This window comes from Uranotaenia lowii, chromosome 1 (genome assembly GCF_029784155.1).
Source record: "Uranotaenia lowii strain MFRU-FL chromosome 1, ASM2978415v1, whole genome shotgun sequence".
NCBI classification, from domain to species: domain Eukaryota; kingdom Metazoa; phylum Arthropoda; class Insecta; order Diptera; family Culicidae; genus Uranotaenia; species Uranotaenia lowii.
In genome coordinates, this window is record NC_073691.1 from 10,964,554 (window position 1) to 10,988,544 (window position 23,991).

Consider the following 23,991-nt stretch of genomic DNA (forward strand, 5'->3'; position numbering starts at 1 on the left):
GAATCCATCTCATCCCTAATCATTGAGTCGATACAGTCCTTTTCATTGTTGAATGAGCAAAACACGCCGCCACAAAAATTACTTAAAATGTCAAGTAAAACGAAAATGATAAGACGAAGATGACATATTGAAGAAGGAACTAAAAATTAAAAATATAACAATTTCGTTATAGCAACAAAACTGAAAATAAGACAAATTTGGCAAAACAGACTAAAATCATAAAATAACGAATATTACAAAAAAGTAAAAAATGACAAAATGAAATAAAAAACACTCAAAATAACAGAAATAGACAAAATTACATGAATGTAAAAAATAACTTAAATTACAAGAATAAAAAAAAAATGCCAAAAACCAAAATGTGACAAAATGATAAAAAATAACAAAAATGACAAAAAAGACAAAAGTCACACTATTTGATAGAGATTTTTTGACTGCAAAAAATCATACGAAAGGAAAGTAATGATAATAATTTAAAAAAAATGAAGGTTATGGAATACATGACAAAAAAAAAAGTTAAAAGCAACAGTATTTTCAATATTTTGATCATCTTTTTATTTAATTTATTATTTATAACTTTTTTTGAGATAAATTTAGTATTTTCTTTGTTTAAAAAAATCAATTTTAGACCCAAAGGGGTATAAGTGTAAAAATGTTCGATTTTGAGTTAATAATGCCAAAAGGTTTTTCGTGTTTCAAACTATATTTTGTGAATTTTTTCAGATTTTCGGGTTTTTTTTCTACGCAGTTTTACGTGGTTTAACGTTCGAAAAACAAAATAAAATTTTTTGAAATTTTTCACTTGTACCCCTTGTGGCACCATACCCAAGCAACCAAAAGACCCATAAAACAGCTACAAAACAGCTTACGCAGCCTCATCATCAGGCTTCGGACGGCTCCTGAGGTGTCACTCATAAGTGCAAGAGCAAAGCTTCACAAAGAGGTGTGGAACCCCCACACTCTTGTGAGCGGCAAACCGCACACACTCTGCTCATGCTTCCCAAAAAATAAATGTTCGACACTCACTTACATGAGTGATGTGTGCTCCGCCAGTGTTGCTCTTCGAGTGTACTCTTAGTGTAAACACTCAGGAAAGTTAAGTGTGTTTTAGGAAACCGTCCTTCCCATCGTAACAAAAACAGACGCTCTCAAATGGATTCTTTGAAAACACAGCTCGCAAGCGCGTCTTCGCAGGGCAACAAATTTTCAAAACCAAACTTGTACGTACATGTTGATGACTGTTTGATGCCAAATGTCTTAGAAATTGCATAAAACGTTTGGCACTGCCTAGGCCATATCGGACCACGGGTAGGGATCGCTTAACGAGCCTGAAGCTTGTATGGGATTTTGAGCCATTTTGTTTGGGTAGAAAATCCTCTCCGGCTGATATTTTTTAAATACAGTTTTTCTTGAAGCTTAAATTATGACAAATATTTAACTCCAAGACTGTTATACGATTAAGGTAAGGATATAAAATTTATTTAGCTTTAAAAACAAGCTAATATTTTAATGGATTCATCACTATTACAGAGGCGTCAGCATTTTCGACCGGCCCGACCGAAACGCTTAATTTGCAATGAAAAATTGTATCGTATAAGAAATGTTTTGATATTTTTTACTAAAATTCCATACCTACAGGGGCTAAGCATCATGTCTTTCAGAACTTTTTCGGTTGTAGTTTTTACACACTTCCAAAAAATTCCTGAATTTGGAAATCTTCTAAGACTGACCCAAAGTATTTTTTTTATATAATTCTTGTCAAAGTTGTTTCACGAATAACTGAGACTTTTTTTTATTTGGTGAATTCATTGAATAAGCAATTTCATACTTCAATACAATTCACTCTTACTAGAATTAAACACTTTGTTTAAATTACAGACAGTAAAACGATAGTTACACAGTTAGAAAAATCCACGTAGATTTACATGCAACTGCATGGGTAGAAGGGAATCGCGTTATTACAGGTATCAATACTGTTCGTTACATGTAAATTCCCAGTCCCATTGATATTGATTGTTTACTGTAGATTTACATGCTCAACCTCTCTTTTACTGATGTTTTGTTTAAAGGAGTGTTTGAAAATAATAAACAAATTAGCGATATTGATTTATAAAGAACCTTTATTCAGTTTGCTTGCATACACTTAACTGATCTTTTCGACTCGACATAAACGCCTGTCGGCGTTTTTCAATTCCCCCACGGACGAAAACGACGACAGGTGTCGGAAAAATTGAATCCATCGTAGTGATTTTCTGCAAAATAATAAATACAATTAATACAAGTTGTTGTAACGCCCACATTTCCACACACATACCTTCATAAATAGAATTGCATTTAGTTTTCACGAACGTTACTGGCTGGACATCTTGAACGCACCACTTCCAACTCGAACAGAAGCAAACAGCACACGAACAGGTACAAAAAAGAACGGACAAACGTTACCAACGCTGAGATTTACATGAAATTGCACGAGAATTTCTTCGCAGTCCTCAATATGCTATAGTCTTTTCCATAATTTTTCGGCGACGATGCAAAAATGTGTAACGTAAATTTACATTTTTCTTTCTGTGTAGCAAAAAATCAAGTCAATGATCGGTTCATTGATCAGAAAAGTTTGATTAACATCAATTTAAAAAAAATCACAGAAATAAAAAACACTCAGATCATCCGTAGGAAAAATTCACCGAAACATGTTTCTCACCAGCATGCAGACTGAATGAAATCATCAGACCCCCTCTTTCGTCGATTCATTACACTTTTGAAGCAGTCAGCATCATAACAGCGGAGAAGTGTTGCTTGTTTGCAAGTCCCAGCAGACCCGCTGAACGGTCAATTCTTCTCACATTTAATACCACCCCCTTGCAACATCTGCAAACTAAGCTCAGCTCGATGCTCAGAAACGTCAGTAAAAGTATTAAAGTGGCAGCAGCATTTAACAATGGTTTCAATTACCATTTCTCCCAACCAAGCCCCCACCCCTTTTTCTTTCAGACTGTTTCCTTTCATTTTCATTCAGAGAAGTTCCGCCGCGGCATAATTAGCCCCGGCTTACGGAGATACTTCAGCAGGGTTTTGATCTCCGAGCCTGAGGTCTGTTTCAAAGCCAAAAAAAACTTATAAAATGTTCATCTCAAAAGCACAACATTCCACCCACAAGCTAGCCACCCTGTTCGTGCACATCAACAACAGCGTGTCGAACAACGGTTTTTGCTGTCAAATTTTTGCACACTGAGAAAAATTTGCGGCTTATTTTCATCCACAATCGCCCTTAACTTTTGATTCCTTATTTTACTCTTCTTCAATCCTGAAAAATGTATTTAATGATGAGTAAAATTGATCCTAGAAAAATTTTGAGGAGTAACTTTTAGATTTATTTCATACTGAAAAAAAATTAAAATAAATTACTTGGAACATATATCGATTTTTGGAGTTTGAAGCGTTTTAACAAAAGAAGAAAATTAAGTAAGAAAGTGTAGGTTTTTTTCCTATCAAATCCCATAGTGTGCTGCAAAGAGCTAGATTAAATTGTCCAGTTGCCCACCGACAGAAAGCAAAACGAAACTCGCGCAGAATTTCCTTTGAAATTATTAACGCATAATCCACCTTCTTTTTTCGCCGGCATTTTTCTTTCCCTCGCTTCCCTGTGTAATCATCTGACAGAAACATGCCGGATGGATGGATTGATGGAAAAGTGCACCGTTTGAAAAGAGAAGTGCCTCTTGTAAAGAAAAAAAAAAACGCAACACGCGGGAAAAAATAAGATGCGGGATCAACCGACTGAGTTCATGTAATCTCCAACAAGTCGAAGAGTTGAAGGCTGTAAGCAAAATTTGAGTTCATATCTTTGTGCAAAACTAACAAACAACAAAAACAAACCGCAACGGACGACGACTGTTTTGTAATCATTATTCGCCGCACCGCACAGTGAAGTTGGAGTTATAAACTCAGTGTTGTGCGAAATTGACATGAATGACGTTCGTTGTGCTCGACTTTTTCGATGTCGGTAAACTTGCTACGATCTCTTGGGATTAATTAGGCGGGAATCTTTTGCGCAAGTTGCGTTTGGCTGGGAACTTATTTTCTGATGCTGCAGATTTGTTTGAATGAGATCACGAGGAAGATTTTAAATCACATTAGATTTTAAATCACATTAACCCGATGTGGGTTAATTTTGATGAAATTACATCATACAATACTAATTGTACTGAACGTTTGGGATTTGCTAGTCATTAATCTCAAAGTCCAAATCCCAAATCCTACAACGTTTTTAAGTTTTTTGTTTTAATGCCAAACTTAAAAAAATTGATACCGGAATGCAACAAACATTTTTGATCCTGGGGGTTATAGGGTGTTCCATGCACGATTTAAAATGAACAGTTTACAGAATTTAGGATCAAATCAATTTTTTTCACTTCAATGTTTTATATAGTCTTCTTTAACAGTGAATCAATAAAAATGAGATTCCAGTCAATCATAGGCCTGTGATCGAATTTTTGATCGAAGACTGCTCATTACTTCAGCACAGACTGATTTTTACCACTGTGTACCGGTCTTTTGCGAAGTTTTCGATAGAATCTGCGGGCTTTACATGCTTTCTCAAATACGATTTGGTAAAGGCCCAAAAAGTTCCAAACGCTCTCGCTTGAGGACAATTTGGCGGGTTCATCTCCTTCGGTACGATCTGAACTTTGTTGGATTTGTACCAAACCATCGTGTCTTTTGAGTAGTAAACTGATGCCAAATAAACTTGAGGATCACAGGGAGCTGCCGATGGCTCAGCACGCATGACTCTCCGGTCCAAAGTTTTGTCCACCGGACCAGGTTTCCTCTCTGATTTGTTTGTCCACGAAGCTGCTTTTCTCTCGATACTTCCGAACCTTATTAACTTTTTTATCTTATCTCGAATCGAATAATGCAATCTTGGGATGAAATATTTGTGATAATTAAGGCATTAAGAAAAACCGTATTCAAAAGAAATCGGCCGACCAAAGGACCAAAGTTATTGATGAAAAAGTGCATTTTTATATTCCTCTCGAGTAAAATTTCTCAAAATCCCATACAAACTTCAGGGTCGTTAAGCGACCCCTTCCCGTGACCGGATATGTCTCAAATTTAGCATGAGTTCTTGTACTAGGCCTAGGATCAATTTTAGACTGCAGCGCATAACATTTCATAAGCTTGAAATTTCTCATACAAATTTGGGGCAGTGTATGGTATACAATGTTCCGAAAATCACTCAATTCTCATGAGAGACACTGAAATGTTTTCAACAGCGAAAACAAAACCTAAATTTTCGGTTGGTTTATCTCCTAGCGGGGCAAAGATTGTGTTCGACAGCGCTGCTCCGAGAATCAGAGAAATAAGATTTGACAGAGAGACGTTTCTTCTCTTTGGCTAGTGAAGTAGACAATGTGCAACTCGAGACCCCATACACCCAACCCTCGGGTAGTGGTCATATCACCTCTTGTCTGCAACTCCGATTCTCTACCTCCCCGTGGTACTAGCTGGGGTGCGAGCAACCTTAGCGGAGATCGGGTACCCAACCCCGGTGGATGCTTTGGTCGCATGCAGAATGAGTTAGGGGGCTTCGTACGCGTCTGTTCTCCATGTTAGGGGCGGCGTGCGGAGTGCAACAACGTCCTGGTGGTGTTCGGGACCCAAAACAGCAACATCACGACGGTCCTCCTGCGAGATAGTTGGGTTAGCTGCGGGCCTTGCGAGCCTGTGACTACTAAAAAAAACATAAGCAACGAATAACGAACAACAAATTTCGGATGGAAATCGGCAAAGACCCACGCGACGAAAAGGGACTAGCGATTGGAAACTTGGAACATGGAACTGCCGATCTCTAAATTTTGTGGGCAGTACCCACGTGCTCTCCAACGAATTGAAGAGCCGCAAATTCGACATCGTAGCGCTGCAGGAGGTATGCTGGAAGGGCTCCACGGTACGAACGTATCCAGATGGTCGTGCCATCTACCAGAGCTGCGGCAACACACACGAGCTTGGAACAGCTTTTATAGTGATGGGAAAGATGCAAAAGCGCGTGATCGGGTGGTGGCCGATCAACTCACGAATGTGCCGGTTGGGAATCAAGGGCCGGTTCTTCAACATCAGCATCATCAACGTGCACAGCCCTCACCTCGGAAGTACCGGTGACGACAAAGACGAATTCGCGCAGCTGGAGCGTGAATACGACCGTTGCCCAAAACATGATATCAAGATCGTCATCGGGGATTTCAATGCTCAGGTCGGCCAGGAGGAGGAATTTAAACCGACAATTGGAAGGTTCAGCGCGCACCAGCTGACCAACGAAAACGGCCTTAGACTTATTGATTTCGCCGCCTCCAAACGAATGGCCGTACGTAGTACCTTTTTTCAGCACCGCCTCCCACACAAGTACACCTGGAGATCACCGTACCAAACGCAATCACAGATCGACCACGTTTTGATCGACAGCCGGCACTTTTCGGACATCATCGACGTCAGATCCTGTCGGGGCGCCAACATCGAGTCGGACCATTATCTGGTGATGGTGAAGATGCGCCCAAAACTCTCCGTAGTGAACAACAAGCGAAACCGGCGCCCGCCTCGGTAAAACATCGCGCGACTGAAGCAACCTGAGGTCGCGGCAGACTACGCGCAATCGGTCGAAGCAGCGCTGCCGGCAGAGGGCGAGCTTGACGAAGCCCCTCTCGAGGACTGTTGGGATACCATCAAAACAGCCATCAACAGTGCGGCGGAGAACGTCATCGGTTATGTGGAGCGATCTCGACGGAACGACTGGTTCGACGAGGAGTGTAGGAGGGTGATGGACGAAGAAAATGCCGCGCGGGCGGCAGTAGTGCAAAGAGGCACCCGTCGAAATGTGGAAAATCACCGACAGCGGAAGAGGCAGCGAGTCCGACTTTTCCAGGAGAAAAAGCGCCGCCTGGAGGAGGAGGAGCTCCAGGAGCTAGAGCAGCTGCATCGTTCCCAAGAAACACGAAAGTTCTATCAGAAACTCAACGCATCCCGCAAAGGCTTCGTGCCGCAAGCCGAAATGTGCCGGGATAAGGACGGGGGGTATCCTGACGGACAATTGTGAGGTGATCAAAAGGTGGAAGCAGCACTTCGATGAACACCTGAACGGCGCACATGCAGGAGATCAAGACGGTGGGGGAAGGTACATCGCCGGCGTAGCCAACGACGAAGACGAGCCACTCCCAACGATGAGTGAAGTTAAGGAAGCCATTCGCCAGCTGAATAGAAACAAGTCGGCTGGGAAGGATGGCATCGCAGCTGAACTCATCAAAATGGGCCCGGACAGGTTGGCCGATTGCCTACATCGGTTGATAATCCGGATCTGGGACATAGAACAGCTACCGGAGGAGTGGAAGGAGGGGGTAATATGCCCCATCTACAAGAAGGGCGACAAATTGGACTGTGAGAACTACCGAGCGATCACTGTCCTCAATGCCGCCTACAAAGTGTTGTCTCGAATCCTACTCCGCCGCCTAACGCCACAAGCAAACAGATTCGTGGGAAGTTATCAGGCCGGCTTCATGGAGGGACGGTCTACGACGGACCAGATATTCACATTGCGGCAAATCCTCCAAAAATGCCGTGAACACCAAGTCCCTACGCATCATCTATTCATCGACTTCAAAGCCGCATCCGACACGATCGACCGTAACGAGCTATGGAAAATCATGAACGAGAACGGCTTTTCCGGGAAGCTGATCAGACTGATCAAGGCGACGATGGATGGAACGCAGTGCTGTGTGCGGATTTCGGGTGAATTGTCGAGTTCATTCGAATCGCGCAGGGGGCTTCGACAAGGTGATGGTCTATCCTGCATGATGTTCAACGTGGCGCTAGAAGGTGTTATTCGACGAGCGGTGGGCGAAATGCGGGGCACGATTTTCAACAGATCCAGTCAACTTATCTGCTTTGCCGATGACATTGATATAGTCGGCAGATCATCTGCGGCGGTGGAGGAGATCTACCGCAAACTGAAACGCGAAGCAGGAAGGATTGGGTTGATGATTAATACGTCCAAGACGAAGTACATGCTGGCCTGCGGATCCGAGACCGACCGAACCCGCTTGTCCAGTAATAACAAGGTCACGATCGACGGCGACGAGCTGGAGATAGTCGAAGACTTTGTCTACCTCGGCTCACTGGTGACTGCAGACAATGACACCAGCCGTGAGATCCGGAGGCGAATTATCAGCGGAAGTCGTGCCTACTATGGACTCCACAAGCAACTGCGGTCGAGAAGACTTAGCCCTCGCACGAAGTGTAACCTGTATATGACGCTCATTAGACCGGTTGTTCTCTACGGGCACGAGACATGGATATTGCTCGAGGAGGACCTGCGTACACTCGGAGTATTCGAGCGACGAGTGTTAAGAACCATCTTTGGCGGCGTACAGGAGAACGGAGTGTGGAGGCGAAGGATGAACCACGAGCTCGCGCGCCTCTACGGCGAACCCAGTATCCAGAAGGTGGTGAAGGCTGGCCGGATACGCTGGGCGGGACATGTTGCGAGAATGCCGGACGACTGTCCTGCAAAACAGGTGTTCGCTACGAATCCGGTAGGAACAAGACGAGCGGGAGCGCAACGAGCGAGGTGGTTAGACCAAGTGGAGCGTGATCTGGCGAACGTGGGGTGCCCGAGAAATTGGAGAACGGTTGCTATGAACCGAGTGAATTTTAGGAATTATGTTCGTCAAGTTATGTCGTGAGACGGAATACTATGTAAATAAAATAAAATAAACGTTTCTTCTCCAGTTGGAATTCTCAACTGAGTGAGGAACTACCTGATTTTCTGTTTCTTTTTTCATTCAATAACTTTCCTTGCTCACTCAATCACTCACTCGTTTACTGATCGATGATCGTATGCTGTCTGCCTGATACATCTTGCCTTGTTGTTGCTGTTGTTGGGGAGGACAAAAATAGCCATTCAAACACGCAGGCAGTATGTATGTACGTTATGGCAGAAAGTGCGCAGGCAGTATGAACCGATGTAAGGCCGCATTGATTGAGTTTGAGTGAGTGAGTGAGTGGATTTTCGAATTGGATATTGTATCAGCAAGTGTCTCAATCACTTCTGATACACCAGGTAGTGAGCTTGAGAGATCGACTTTGATGGGAATCAGCTCTCGCTTTCGAATCTTATTTACATTGACCTCGCATTGTCGCTCTGCCGACTCTCTATGGAACTACAGGCAGCAGCATTCGGCTTTGAAATTTTCCAACTAGAAACCTATCATGAGCGTTTATCCCGAGTGCTTTTCGGAACATTGATGGTATATGAATCAAAACAAAACCTCATGATATAGGGGAAATTCGGGTAAGACAGACAAAAAAATAAATAAAAAAACAATTATGATTACGCTCAATGTGTCAGTAACATGAATTTTTGATTCGAAAAATTTTATCTTGAAAAAGTTTATTTGAACCAAACAATTTTTATCAAATTTTATTATTTTTTTTGGATAAATTTTCATAACCAGCTTTCTATCATGAGAAATCAGTTCCCGCTATGCGTAAAACTGAATTTGATGAATGTTTTTCATTCTTAAAATATTTTTTTTTTTTTTCAATACAATTGAGGTCTACACAAGCAACCAAAAGTATTTACTTGAACGAAGGCTTTGAAAGTTACAGATTGGCTGACAAAGAGAATCAACTTCCCTATTCCGTTGAGTGAACTGTATGTACTCATTAATGAACTTGAAAGTTGCAAAATTGATTAGTATGTACGTTTAATGTGACTTATTTCGCCCAATTGCCATGAGTGAACTTAATGTACTCATTAATGAACTTGAAAGTTGCAAAAGTGATTAATATGTACGTTGTAAGGGACTTAAGTCACAAAAAGTGCACCAAAATGATCAAAACGGGATTTACTAAGTCACAAAAATTGCATTGAGGTGCTTTCTTCCTGGCTGGCTGGCTGGCTGTCTTGTTCGACGATTGCGCCTGCAGGTATGCTCACAAAGTCATATCACCAATTCGAGCTTTAGTTTCATTTAGAACAACATCTTGGCTTGGTCTTGTGATAGCGTGTTCGATTCTCACCACTAAGGTCGGAGTTCGATTCCCAACCCGGAAAAGTTTTTTTTTTTCAATAAGTAATTTGATACTTGAGTGACCATGCTGATACGAGATATGTAGGAAATGTAGGAAAGAAGCAATTGAACAGGAAATTGAACAAATCTCGGCAAACCACAAGTTGTCGAATTTGGAATCCGGCGCGTGGCATCATGGCTGCACCATGGACTAAACATAGTAAATAATCAAGAGAAGGTGATATGAACCGATGCCAAGGATGCAATTGAGATAGAGAGAGAATGTTTTGCTCATTTTACAACTTTTTTGGAACGTGAATTAAAAGGCCGCTGGAAGTTGAATAGAAGGTCATGAAGACATGTTTTGGAACTTGAAAGTATCATTAAGAACTTAAATTTTGAGCTGCATAGAACGTACTTTATATCAATGATGAGCAGGCTTCGGATGCATCTCAGAGCAATATAAGAGCGGGGTAACTTTCTGCTCCGCTCTTTCAATGTTGTCGTGAGCAGAGCAAGAGTGGATGATTGGAGCAGAGTGTCGATACACACAGGGAGCGTTTTTCGTCACTCACAAAACACTCAAATTTGAAATGAGTACTCTTTAAGTTAGTCTCCCAAAGAGCACTCTGAAAGTGTACACATAGTGCGTACAAGTAAAAAATTGATGGTGTTGTTCGCTATGGTTAAATTTTTGCTGTTTTTTCCGAAGATGAATTAAAATGTTAATAACATCAAATCGGAATAAACAATACACTTTGGTTAAAAAATAGCATAGCATAGCATAGCATTGGGTGACTACACACATCTTGCATTGGCTGATACACAAAGTACAACTCAATAATCAAAACAAACACAAGATGCCAAAACGAGTTGCTGGATTCAAAACTCATTTCAAGTGTTGTTTTTAAAAATAAGTGTGGTACAATAATGCACACCGTGACAAGTCAATGTAATCGTAATGAGGATGATCTGATACAGCTAAATGAACTTTTTAGGTGCAGAGAACTCATGCGACCCAGGGTGCTGTATTCAGATAGGTAGGGAAAAGGGTATATACATGGGAAATCCTACTTGGCAAATAGGACTGATAAGCAAAATAAAATAAATATGGTGTTAAAGCATTGAATTAAAAAAAAATGAAACGATCTGACCAAAGTCCTTAAAAAGGTGGTATGTTTCTGCCGGTGCTGTTTCCCAATTCTTCCTGAATCCAGTCATTTGGAAATGGGTTGAATCCAAATATTTTTTTTATATTTGTTGCCTATGAGCAACGCGCATCGCAGCAATCACGAAAATCCGCTTTCGTTTGCCCATCGCGCCCACATCCTTTTTTTGCTTTATTGACCTAAAATTTAGGCTGCGCCACGGCAATAGCCATTTGCCAAATTCCGCTGATCACTATCACTATCTTTTTTAAAACAAATTTTCCTGGCTTCACCAGCAATCGACTACTTGAACACATTATTGTACCAGGGCATCGTAAAATTTTGCACTGCGTAGGTAAAAAACAGATCACACAGCCCTTTTTTCTTTGCTCGTCTACCAAACACCACAATACACTTTGGTTAAAAAATTGCCATTTAATAAAAAGCTTTTATTTCTTATAAACTATCCAGTCAAATGGCAATCTCTTCACAATTAGGTCCAAATTTGCAACTTTTAACAATGCGAAATTGCGAAGTTTGTCATTTTGAGATTTCGTTGATTGCGCGATGACCTGCTCCAATTTTATTTTTGTATATATACTGCTGTGTGCGTTGCAACAAATCCATTCAAATCAAATCTTGATGACAATCTTCCTTGAAATTAAACTTTAACTTAAAATTAATGTCTGCTTCCTCAAAAAGTTTAAATTATAATATTTCTTTTTTTTTTTACTTTTTATTTTGTTTTTTTGAAAACTATGTCTCCAAAACCGATACGGCATACCATCCATTTTGTCTAATTTTTAATACATAAGTTGATTGCTTCAAATAAATAGCTTTTATTTTTTGTCTTTATACAGGAGCTTCCCAAATATTGTTTTCATATTGAAGGAGTATTTTTATTACGAGATCTTTGTTTTGGATTTGGTTTATTTTAAAATCACCAACGATCTTGAATTAGGCACGTTTATTCTCCTGAGTGTGTACCATAAAAATGGAATAGGTTAAAAAAACGAGAAAAAAATAAATTTAAAATATTTCAAGAAAAAAAAATCTTCCTTATTGAGGTCATTCATTTTCGAATTACTGTGAGTTATAAGATTCAGTTAATTGGATTTTTTTTCTAACATTTTTAAACGAAATTTCAATAATAAATAATTCAAGATATTTTTCTAAATTTCCGAGCGGTTAGCGTGGTAAGATGGTAATCGCTAGTCCACTGATGGTATGGGTTCGATTCCCATCTCTATACTGGATGTAAAATGTTACTCCGTTCATTTTTATATTCTGGTAATTTCGTTATTTTTACCTTTTTTACTTTCTGGTTTTTCCATTTTGTGACTTTCAAAACTCTGTGTTATGTGTCGGTAAAACTAGTGTATTCGATCGATTCGATTCACAAAAACTCTGTTTTAAGATTATTAACAACTTTTGTTTAAGGAAAAATTTGAGCGTTGAAGATATTTTGATAATTTTTATTAAAATTGCATAACTACAGGGGCTAAGCAACATGACTTTCAGTACTTTTTCGGTTGTAGTTTTTACACACTTCAATTTTTTCCTGTTATTATTGTTTGTAAACAACATCTGCCTTCCTACATTCAGTTTTTTACACGTCGGATGTTTGTGAAGCTTCTCAACAAATCAACAAATTACAAAAAATGGTCAATTCAAACAAGTGGTTTTGAAATTTTTTAGCCCACAGCCCCCCATCTCCTGAGGGTATTTTGGAATATTTTTTTTCGGAAATACAATGCAAATTGGTAGATCGGAGGCCTTCCACCACCGCCTTGTAAACTCTCAACGCCCACCTGGGGGCGGTAGGGACCTCTTTGAAAACCAATGAGAGTATGAAAACAGTTTGTCAATTTTGGACATTTTGACAATTTCTTTAATTTAGACTTTTCGGGATGAATAAACCCTTATGATGCTTAAAATCCCTCGAGAAAAAAGGAAAAAAAAAGTAAATTTAGAAAATTTAGTCAATCAGAAGAGAACAGTAGGCGTGTGATGAACCGTCAACACGTGTTTTTGTTGTGTAAAAATTGTATTATGAAATTTAAAGGAAAATATAATACATAAGAGGATTTTAAAACCCATACAGTTACAGTATGTAAGAAATGTGCGAATAAAGTGTGTGCCAAAGGAAACGGTTGGAAGTTTTTTTTGCTTCATATGCATATTTGGTTTGTGGAAATCAGTATTACAAAAACATCAATGTGGGTTAGAATAATATGCGAAGTAATGTGAAGAAAAAATAATATTTTAGTTTTACTGATCAACCATGAAAAAAGTTAACTATTTTGGATACTGGTTTCTTTATGAGCAATTAATTGAAGTGAAAAAATTGTTTTTTGTTTGGGAGAATGATAGCAATGTTGAATTGAAGAATGATGCAGAAAAAATTGGTGAGCATGTGGGCTCAAATACGTTCTAGGTAGAACCTGATATTTGCAATGGCTTCCGAAAGTGCACCATATTCGAGAGACTTCGCGTATAAATTGAGTTTTCTTGTTTTGTGATCTGCGATCTATTAAATATTTTTAGGAGAAAAGCGCGACTTTGAGCGATAAGTTCAAGCTTTGGAAGTACGACAAGTGATTAGTGATTAGATTTTTTAAGTCAATGAAAAATGTCAAATTTTAAAAAATGTGTAGTTGACAAATTGAAAAATACTTTGATAATTTTAACAACTGTGTCTATTTCTTATAGAGAATTTGTTTTCAAGTGGTGGTGCACCGGGGCACACGCTCTTTTTTTTTAACTCAAAATTAAGTATGACCGAGGTTCAAAACATAGTTCGATTCTATGAACTTAAAGTTAAGTACCCTTTTTCCTCCTTGCGATGGATCAAAACAGAGTTCGAACTGCGAACTCAAAATTGATCCCTTTTTTTTCCTTCGGCGAAGGATCAAAGCTGAGTTCGACATTATGAACTAAAAATTGAACTCTCTTTGTTGGACTGAAAACACTTAGCGAGTTCAGTCCGAACCGGAACAGCAACCAACGAACACGTCGCAAATTTTGTCGTTCCGGAACAACTACCGGAAGACTATGAAGGAACTTCATAATGGAATGCATGTTCACCGTGTCAGCGTAAAATTCTGTCCGTCATTGTAATCATATGGTGAGCGGCTTGGAATGTCCGGAAACTTCCGGATGTTGTTTACTTCCCGTGGGAAGTAACATCCGGAAGTTTTCTTTGACCGGGAGTGTCAAAACATTCCACCGCTCTGTAATTGCAATGCAATGTACCGGAACAGCAACATCCGGGTACAACAAATTTGAACCATCCTTTAATTCCCTGAAAATAAGCTACCCTAGAAAAAAAAGGATAAATTCGAGTTCGGCTGCCGAACTTAGTATTGAGTTGCCTATCAGAACTTAGTTTTGCTATTGCCCAGTCAAACTCAAAGTTGAGGGATGCCACCGAAGTGCTGTTTTGAACCAAAACTACTTAATTTTGAGTTTAAAAAAAATAGCGTGCACTACCGATAGTGCACTTTTTGCTGTTTTCATGCTCGTTTTCAGGGATGGTGGCCCACTGGTAGTGCACCATAAAGTGGACGGTGGAACACTCTGAAAATATTCGGTGTTGCTTGCGCTCTCACAAATACTATCATGATTTTTGACAGGACGTGCTTCCCGATGTAAACAAATATCAGCTGGTCTTGTTTATTTCTATACCGCAAAAATTGCGTTCTAGCTATTTCCACATTGTGTTTTTCCTTAATTTACGGAAACTTGTTCCGGATTCAATACCAGTGCCGTTTCCAGCAGAGGCGGAGAATTTTATCCGGAGAAAACGTTCCAAAGCAAACAAACGAATCTCGGCCCTCAAGCAACTGGAGGCAGCCGGAAAGTTACCAAGAGTCACTCGTTTTCATCTTCAAGCAAAAATGGAAAAGCGGATCAGACCCTCCCAAGAAGAAATGTGCCCAGAAGGCTTGCTGCAATCGGTTCCAGGAGATACCGAAGAAGAGCAGCAAATCCGAGTGCAAAAATTGCAACCCAAAGATCTGACGGAATCGCCCAAACCGAAGAGTTCTCTTGCTCGGGCGGGTCCCTTAAGTTGGTCTCGTGCAGCAAGAAGCGTTAAGCTGCTTCGATGCTACTCTGCTACAACCCAGCTTCGAGCGTTGAAGCCTCCGAGTGCGTGAAAATCGGGAAAGAACTGTGCTTTATTTAGGGTGACGATGCTCGGTTGTGCCAAGTCCCGGATTCCAACCCGTTGCCCTTCAAAAAAGGCAGTTCGAGACTGCACCCGCATTGGGGGCTTGAATTTCTTTTTGTATACGGGATTTTCATCCTGTGGGATGATTCATCCCTACAAGGGCTTGAATTTCGTTCGTTTCGGTATGTTATTAAACTTTTCCGCGATCCGAGTTCGCCGTTTTCGATTTTTATTTGTAATCTGAAACGGAAATACTCGAACGAAGAAGATGAGATTTGCGAGGAATAAACGATACTCTCAAGACAAAATATCGGAACCATCAAGCTGGGGTAACTGCAGTCCAGCAGCAGCAAACATAGACCGCCCAGAATCAGCCGGTATTGCAGTTATTATCATCAGGGCCAGAGGCGAATCTACCAAGCAAGCCTCTAATAAAATTAATCTGAAATTTTCACAATTTAACATAGTACATAAATTCATGCTAAAATTTTTATATTATTTGCCAAACAATGATCAACTGAAGTAAATTTGATTTCAATTTTCGAAGTCAAACGAAAACAAATACCAGCTGTAATGGATTTTTGACAGCTTGATGTTTTCTGTTGACACTGCCGATTTCACACACACCAACAAAGGTGAGTGCAAAACTCGATTCATGCTCGTTTTCAGCGTGGAAGGTGCAACACTTTCGGGTGGTGAAAACAAATACGGTATTAATTTCAAATATCCTGGCAACTTTGAAAATTTGGTCATAAATTTTTTATAATTTTGGTGAATTTTGTATTTTTTACAAATTCATAATGGTCAACATTGACAATAAACCAATTTGGTCATTTTGATAATATTGTCCTTTTTGATCATTTCGACAATTTGACAATTTTCTCAATTTTGGAAAATTCCTTACTTTTTACAGTTTTGAACATATAAACTTTTATTGACAAAGTTCATTTCACATATAGACTACCTACCTATTCAAAATTTTCTTAGTTCTAGAAATTTAAATTTTTGGAAATTTTTACAGTTCAATCTGAAAATTTATGTCAGTATTGACAACTTTGACAATTTACAAATATTTGCTAATTTTGTCTAATTTGAGAAGTTAGGGCAAGTTTGACGATTTTTAGTTAAGACGGTTTATACAAATTTTGACAACATCGAATATTGTCAAATTTGATTAATTATTTATTTTTCATTTTTTTCCAATTTTAAAAAGTTGTTAAATTTTTTAAATTTTGACCATTCTATCATTTGAGGAGCTAAGTGCAAAAATGATCTATTTAGAGATAATAATGCCATTTTTTAAATTCATATTTCAAACTAAGTTTGTAAATTTTTTATTTATTTTTATATTAATTTTTCATTCTGAAAGGTACCGTCAAAATTGGCAAATTGGCAAAATTTTAAAAATTTTCGTTAAAATGATTAAACATGTTAATATTGTCAAAATTGATAAAATGGTAAAAGTTTTCAAAATTGTCAAAATTTCAAAATTGTCGAAATTTCAAAATTGTTAAAATCATCAATATAGTCAAAAAAATCTAAATTTAAAAATTGCCAAAATGATCAAAATTGTCAAAATTGTCAAAATTGTGGTCAAAATTGTCAAAATTGTGGTCAAAATGGTCAAAAATGTCAAATTGTCAAAACTGTCCAATTTGTCAAAATTGTCATAACTGTCAAAATTGACAAAATTGTCAAACCTTGAAATCTTTTTATCAAAATTGTCAAAAAAGTCTAAATCGTCCAAATTGTCAACATTGTCAAAATCGTCAAAACTAACAAATTGTCAAAATTGTCCAAATGTCAAAATTGTCCAAATGTCAAAATTGTTGAAATTGTCCAAATTGTAAAAATTGTCAAAATTGTCAAACCGTGATTGAATTATAGGAAATCTATTTATCAAAATTGTCAAAATTGTTGAATTGTCAAAATTGTAAATGTTGTCAAAATTGTCAAAATTGTCAAAATTATCAAAATGATCAAAATTGTCGAAATTGCCGAAATTGTCAAAACTGTCAATATTTTAAAAAATGTAAAAAAAAAATAAATTGTCAAAATTGTCAAAATTATGAAAATTATCAAAATTGTCAAATTTGTCAATAATTTTCAAATTGTCAAAATTGGCAAAATTGTCATAACTGTCAAAATTTTCAAAATTTTCAAAATTATAAAACTTGTCAAAATTGTCAAAAATGTTCAAACTGTCAAAAATGGCAAAATTTTAAAAACTTTCAAAATTTTTAAAAAATTTCAAAATTGTTAAAATTTTTAAAAATGTCAAAATTGTCGAAATTATTAAAATTGTCCAAATTTTAAAAATTTTCGTTTAAATTGTTGAAAATGTAAAATTGTCTAAATTCTCAAAATTTACAAAATGGTAAAAGTTTTCAAAATTGTCGAAATTTCAAAATTGTCGAAATTTCAAAATTGTTAAAATGATAAAAATAGTCAAAAAGTCAAAATTGCCAAAATCATCAAAATTTTCAAAACTGTCAAAATGATCAAAATTGTAAAAATTGTCAAAATTTATCAAAATGTCAAATTATCAAAACTGTCCAAATTGTCAAAATTGTCATAACTGTCAAACCTTCAAATCTTTTTATCAAAATTGTCAAAAAAGTCAAAATTGTCAAAATTGTCCAAATTGTCAACATTGTCAAAATTGTCAAAATGAACATTGCCAAAATTGTCCAAATGTCAAAATTGTCGAAATGGTTCAAATTGTAAAAATTGTCAAAATTTCCAAAATTGTCAAACCGTGGTTGAATTATAGGGAATCCTTTATCAAAATTGTCAAGATTGTCGAACTATCAGAACTGTCAGAATCGTCAAAAATTTCAAAATTTACACATTGTCACAAATGTCAAAACTGTCAAAAATGTCAAAATTGTCAAAATTATCAAAATTGTGAAAACTGTCAATATTATCAAAAGTGTAAAAAAAAAATCAAATTGTCAAATTTATCAAATTTATCAAAATTGTCAAAAATTTTCAAATTGTCATAACTGTCAAAATTGTCATTACTGTCAAAATTTTCAAAATTGTCAAAATTGTAAAACTTGCCAAAATTGTCAAAAATGTTCAAATTGTCAAAAATGTCAAAAATGTCATAATTGTCAAACTTATCAAATTTTTTAAAAATTCCAAAATTGTTGAAATTTTAAAAAATGTCAAAATTGTCAAAATTGTCAAAATTGGCAAATTTGTCAAAATGGTCGAAATTGTCGAAATTGCCGAATTTGTTGAAATTTTCTAAAGTGTCAAAATTGTCGAAATTGTCCAAATTGTCAAATTTGTCAAAATTGTGAAAAGTGGGAATATTGTCAAAATTGGCAAAATTGTTGAAATTGTCAAAATTATCAGCTTGAGCATTTAAAGTACCTTTTTGATAATTTTGATAGATGATTTGACAAATTTGGCTATTTCGACAATTTGTATTTTTTTCCATTGTTTGTCATTTATAGTTTTTTTTGTATATGTCGTAAATATTTAGTATTTCGTCATTTTCGGCAATTTTGTCAATAATAAGTAAGTTTTGTCAAGTCTTGTCAAAATTTACTATCTCGTTTGTTTTGTAAGTTTTTTAAATTTAATTTTTATAAATTTTATAATTTTCAAACAATTCTGTTAAATTTTTATGTTTGGTTTTGATTTTCTAGCAATTTTTATCAGTTTTGTGAATAAGAATGAAATGTCAATTCAAGTTGATTTATTTAGTCATTTTCATATTTTTTTCAAATTTTTATTTTTTCTTCCAATTTTGTCAGTTTTGATAAATTTAGCAAATTATGTTTTTTTTGTCAATTTTTAGTAGTTACGTCAACAAAAATTTGACTGACGAATTTCAACAAAAAACTCACTCAGTCATATAAAACCACGCATCAAAATTTGTTAGAATTTTTTTTTCGCTTCACCGTTCCATCAATTGAAATTGAGGTGTATTCTCGTCGGAAATCGGTTAAGTACATTTTGGCGGTCGCCAAATATTTCATACATTTTTTTCTATCAACAAAGAATTGTTATGCCAAGTTACTTAACCTTATTACTTAACAGGCTTCCGTTATCTGTATCCACCCACAATTGAGTCCGAAAAATGTGACGAGCTAGCTGGCTTAAGGTGTAACAATTTTGAAGGTGGGTCTCAAAAAGAAACCAATTACGGTCGGTACCCAATGGGAGCGCAGAAAGCTCGAACGAAATATAAAACTCCACTGACAAAAAAAAACGAGCAACAATCTTTCTAACCACCCCGTGTGGGAAATGATTGTTTTCACTTTCAATTGGGAGTATATCTGGGGTTTTTTTAACCGGCTTCCATAAGCTGACTGTAGTTTAGTTTTTGTTATTTTAAAGTACTCCGATAGTGAATGAATCTATCTGTGAATGAAACTTTGAGGTCGGCCAACCATCAAAGTTGTCTATTGAATAATGGGAAACACACAGGCATAATCATACTTTGAAATGGTTTTATTTTAAATTGAGAAAAAAAAAACAGCTCTTTTAGAGTATCGAAGACAGATTTGGCATGAGTTTCATGCCAAATTTGTCATCCAGATTTTTTTCTTTACCTTGGACTCTTGCTCAATTGAAAAAAAAAACTGATCAATTTTCTTTCTGTCCAATTAAGTTGTTTTGTCTTTCATCTAAAAAGTTCAAGTATTTCGTCCAAAAATTGCTCAGACAAATTCTTGAGTAACATTCTTCTACGATTAGCCGAATCATCATCACACTTGCAGAAGTTTGCAACCATGAGCTTTACTCAATTCGAACGAGAAAATTCGGTGCCAACTTCTGCTGCTTGCCACCGAACGAAACTCAAAACAAATTACATCGATCAACGCCATCATGTGAGGGTTGAGAACGCAACAACGAGGGGTTAATTAAAGTTTTCGTAGATAAAAAAAACTAAACAAACAAAAAAGCGCACCGGTTTGAACGAAATATTGAGTAGGTGGGTTGTGCCTTGGGTCCCCCTAGTAGGTGTATATCAGTGAGACTGCATCTTTATCACCATTATGATTGCATTTTTTGACGGCAATATTTTCATTCATCTGTCATCACCATTCGTGGACCCCTCTTCATCAGGTTTGCGGAATGTGGTGTGAAAAATCGCTATCAATTTTAGTTTCGTTTGCGTTGAAGTCTCCGGGGTTCAACAATTGCATCCATTCTCTTTTATCTGAATCAACTCGTAAAAAAAGTTTCAGATTATTAACGGGAGGCTTAAAAGTCGATTGTTTAAAAATTTAACAATTTTTCTCCTATTAATACCTACTAAACAAATTCTTAAGTCAGTTCTCAGAAATTTGTTAATCATTCGAATATCACTGTTGACACTTGAAGTTGTTAACGAGATAATCTTAATTCAACACTCGATTCTGCAAATTGAGAAGGAAGGCAACAATACATTCCATTTATTGAAAAACCTCTTCGAGGATGTTATCATTTCGAAATGCAAATCGAAAATCAAGATAGTACGTGCTGCGACCATAAATCGAAAATCGGCAACCACCTTAGTGCGTCAATCACATTTTCTACATTTGTAGATCGATTACACACATGTAGCGTAACAAATACTAGGAAATTAAATTTCTCACTCACCCGACCCAAAAGAAGAAAGAAACCATTATATTACTTCAAGCAACAAGTAAGTACCTAACGCTCAAGTTTGTACATACAGCCAATCTGCCAATCGAATGTGGCCAATTAAATTCTACATTTAAATTGACCCTAATTGCGGACAACCAAGTTGATCCAAACCGACCGATATGAATGGCTGTGTGGTTAACTCATTCAACAAAAGAGATGGGCGAGTCACTTTTCTACGTTCTGGGTGTTTATTGTTGTTCATGTGTACGTTGAGATGACAATTTTATGGTTCTCGTCCTCTTAATTATTGTGGTGATGAACTATCGACCTTTGTGGATTGAAAAATTTAACTTCGTGAGTCATATTTTTAAAGTTTGTCGTCTGAATTTTATTATCAAAGCATTTTGGTAGATTTGGTAGCATTTGGTAGAAAAAAAAACCGGATCATCCTGGACACAAAAGAAAAGTTGCAGAAATGTTATAAAATTCCAAATTGGGAAGATTGGACAATTGTTAAAAAATATTCGAATTTGATGAAAAAAATGTAAAAATTATCAAAGTAGTTAGTCAAAATTTTCATGATGATGATGATTAAATGGTCAAAAGTGATAAAATTCACAAAAATTGAAAAGATTTATGAAAAATCTTACAAAAAAATGAACACAGAATGAAGCTGAAAAAAATGATAAAGGAATTTAAATGACTTCATTTACAAAGTAATTTTATTGATTAAACTGATTAATTTGATAAAATTGACTAAAATGAACAAATTGGAATAAATTTTTATTTGACAAAAATTTACCAAAACAGCTAAATTTGGTTAAATGGTAGAAGTTTGCACAAAATGCGACAAAATTGAACTATTAACTTATCAAAATTCTTGAAATTGACAAAATTGATATAATTTTTAAGTTTTCAAATAAGAAATAGATTGAGAAATCAATTGAATTGAATAAAAATTGAATAGATGAAATTGCCGTTGTCAAAATAAAAAAAAAATAAAAAAAATTACAAAATTATGGAAATGGATAAAACTGATTAAATTAACATAAATGGCAAAGTTTACAATGTTGATAAATTATACAAAATTGTTGCAATTGACTGGATCTGACAATTGACTGAACGTTCACTGAAGAAGATAGTAAGTTGCTATCGAAATACCGGTATCTGAACTTATCTTTTACCGTGGTTGAATTAAAGGGAATTTAAATTCAGTACAATTATTGAACCAAGTCGGCTCACAACACATATGTAATAGAGTGGACGCAGTTTACGAAATTAAGTAAATTAACAGAATTTTTTTTTTTTTTATTTATTTATTAACGGTTTTCTTGGCAGTTGAATTAGTCTGAAGACTGTTGTCAACTGCTCATGCCAGTGCTTTTACACATGTGTACGTGAAAACACTTTTCCTTTGCTTCCTTCCGGGGGATGCTCTGGGTTGCCGGCTAGTGTCTACATTTCACATTTCTATTTTGCTACATGGAATAAGGTTGGATAGGATAGGATAATGGAAGGGTATAGGGATTGCAAAGCTCAAGGATAATTTCCTATCCTTTTTCTCCCAAGAGTCCATGTAAGTAGGTTTTACCGCGCCTACGAATTAAAAAATATCTAAGAAATGAACGTAGCTGAAATTAGCAAATAATATAATTAAAAAATAATAACAAAAAAATCAAAAAAAAAATCAAATTAAAAAAATTAATTTAAAAAAATAAATAAATAAAAAAGTAAAAAAAAACAATAATTAAAAAAAAAATAAAAAAAAAATAAAAAAAAAATAAAAAAAATATATAAAAAATATAAAAAATATAAAAGAATATAAAATAATCAAAAAAATAAAATAAAAAAAAGTTTCAAAAAATAAATAAAAAAAAATTAAAAAATAAGAACAAATTTTTTTTTTAAATAATAAAAAAAATTTAAAACAAAAAAATAAAAAACAATAAAAAAAAAGTAAAAATTAATTAAAAAAAAAGTTTAAAAAAATTATAGAAAAATAAAAAAAAATACAATAAAAAAATTGAAAAAATACATTAAAAAAATAAAAAAGTTCAAAAAAAAAACAAAAATAAAAAAATAAACAAAAAAAAAACCATAACAAAATAAACAAAAATAAAAAAAAAACAATAAAAATAGGAAGAAAAATGAAAAAAAAAAATGAAAAATACAATGAAAAAAATATTTAAAAAAAAAATAAAAAAATAAAAAAATAAAAAAAAATTAAAAAATAAAAAAAAATTAAAAAATAAAAAAAAATAAAAAAAAATAAAAAAAAATAAAAAAAAAATTTAAAAAAAAATTAAAAAAAAATTCAAAAAAAATTCAAAAAAAATTTAAAAATAAAAAAAAATAAAAATAAAAAACAATAAAAAAATAATAATTTTAAAAAAATAAAAAAAAATAAAAAAATAATAATTTTAAAAAAATAAAAAAAATAAAAAAATAAAAAAAAAAAATAAAAAAATAAAAAAAAAAAATAAAAAAATAAAAAATAAATAAAAAAATAAAAAAAAATAAAAAAAAAATAAAAAAAAAGGAAAAAATAAAAAAAAAATAGAAAAAAATAAAAAAAATAGAAAAAAATAAAAAAAAAAAATAGAAAAAAAATAAAAAAAATAGAAAAAAATAAAAAAATAAAAAAAATAAAAAAAATAAAAAAAAATAAAAAAAAAAATAAAAAAAATAATGATAAATAATAATGATAATACATATTGAAAAAATTATAACAAAAAATAGATAAAAAACGTCAATAATAAAAAAATAACGAAAAAAAAAACATTATTTATAAAAAGTGATAATTAAAAATAGGAGAGTGTGGGGTATCATGGGCCTTTTTTTTCTTTCTTCATATTATCTTTATTATACAAAATGAAAAAAAAAATGAAAAGGTTTTCTACATTTTCAAGGTATCATAAGGAAATTTTTCTTATTTTTTAAATAAATTAATTTCTCCAGTCTGTTTTTAAAAAAGTAATTTTTTTGACTTTGAAAAATTGTGGGGAATCGTGGTCCCCCAAAT

At 35.1% G+C, this 23,991-nt stretch overlaps 1 protein-coding gene across 4 annotated transcripts in view; it reads right to left on the minus strand.

Annotated features, from left to right (window-relative positions):
• The window catches only part of LOC129741935 (uncharacterized), a 59,708-nt gene that overhangs the window by 24,044 nt on the left and 11,673 nt on the right, over nucleotides 1–23,991 (minus strand). The window lies entirely within an intron of this gene.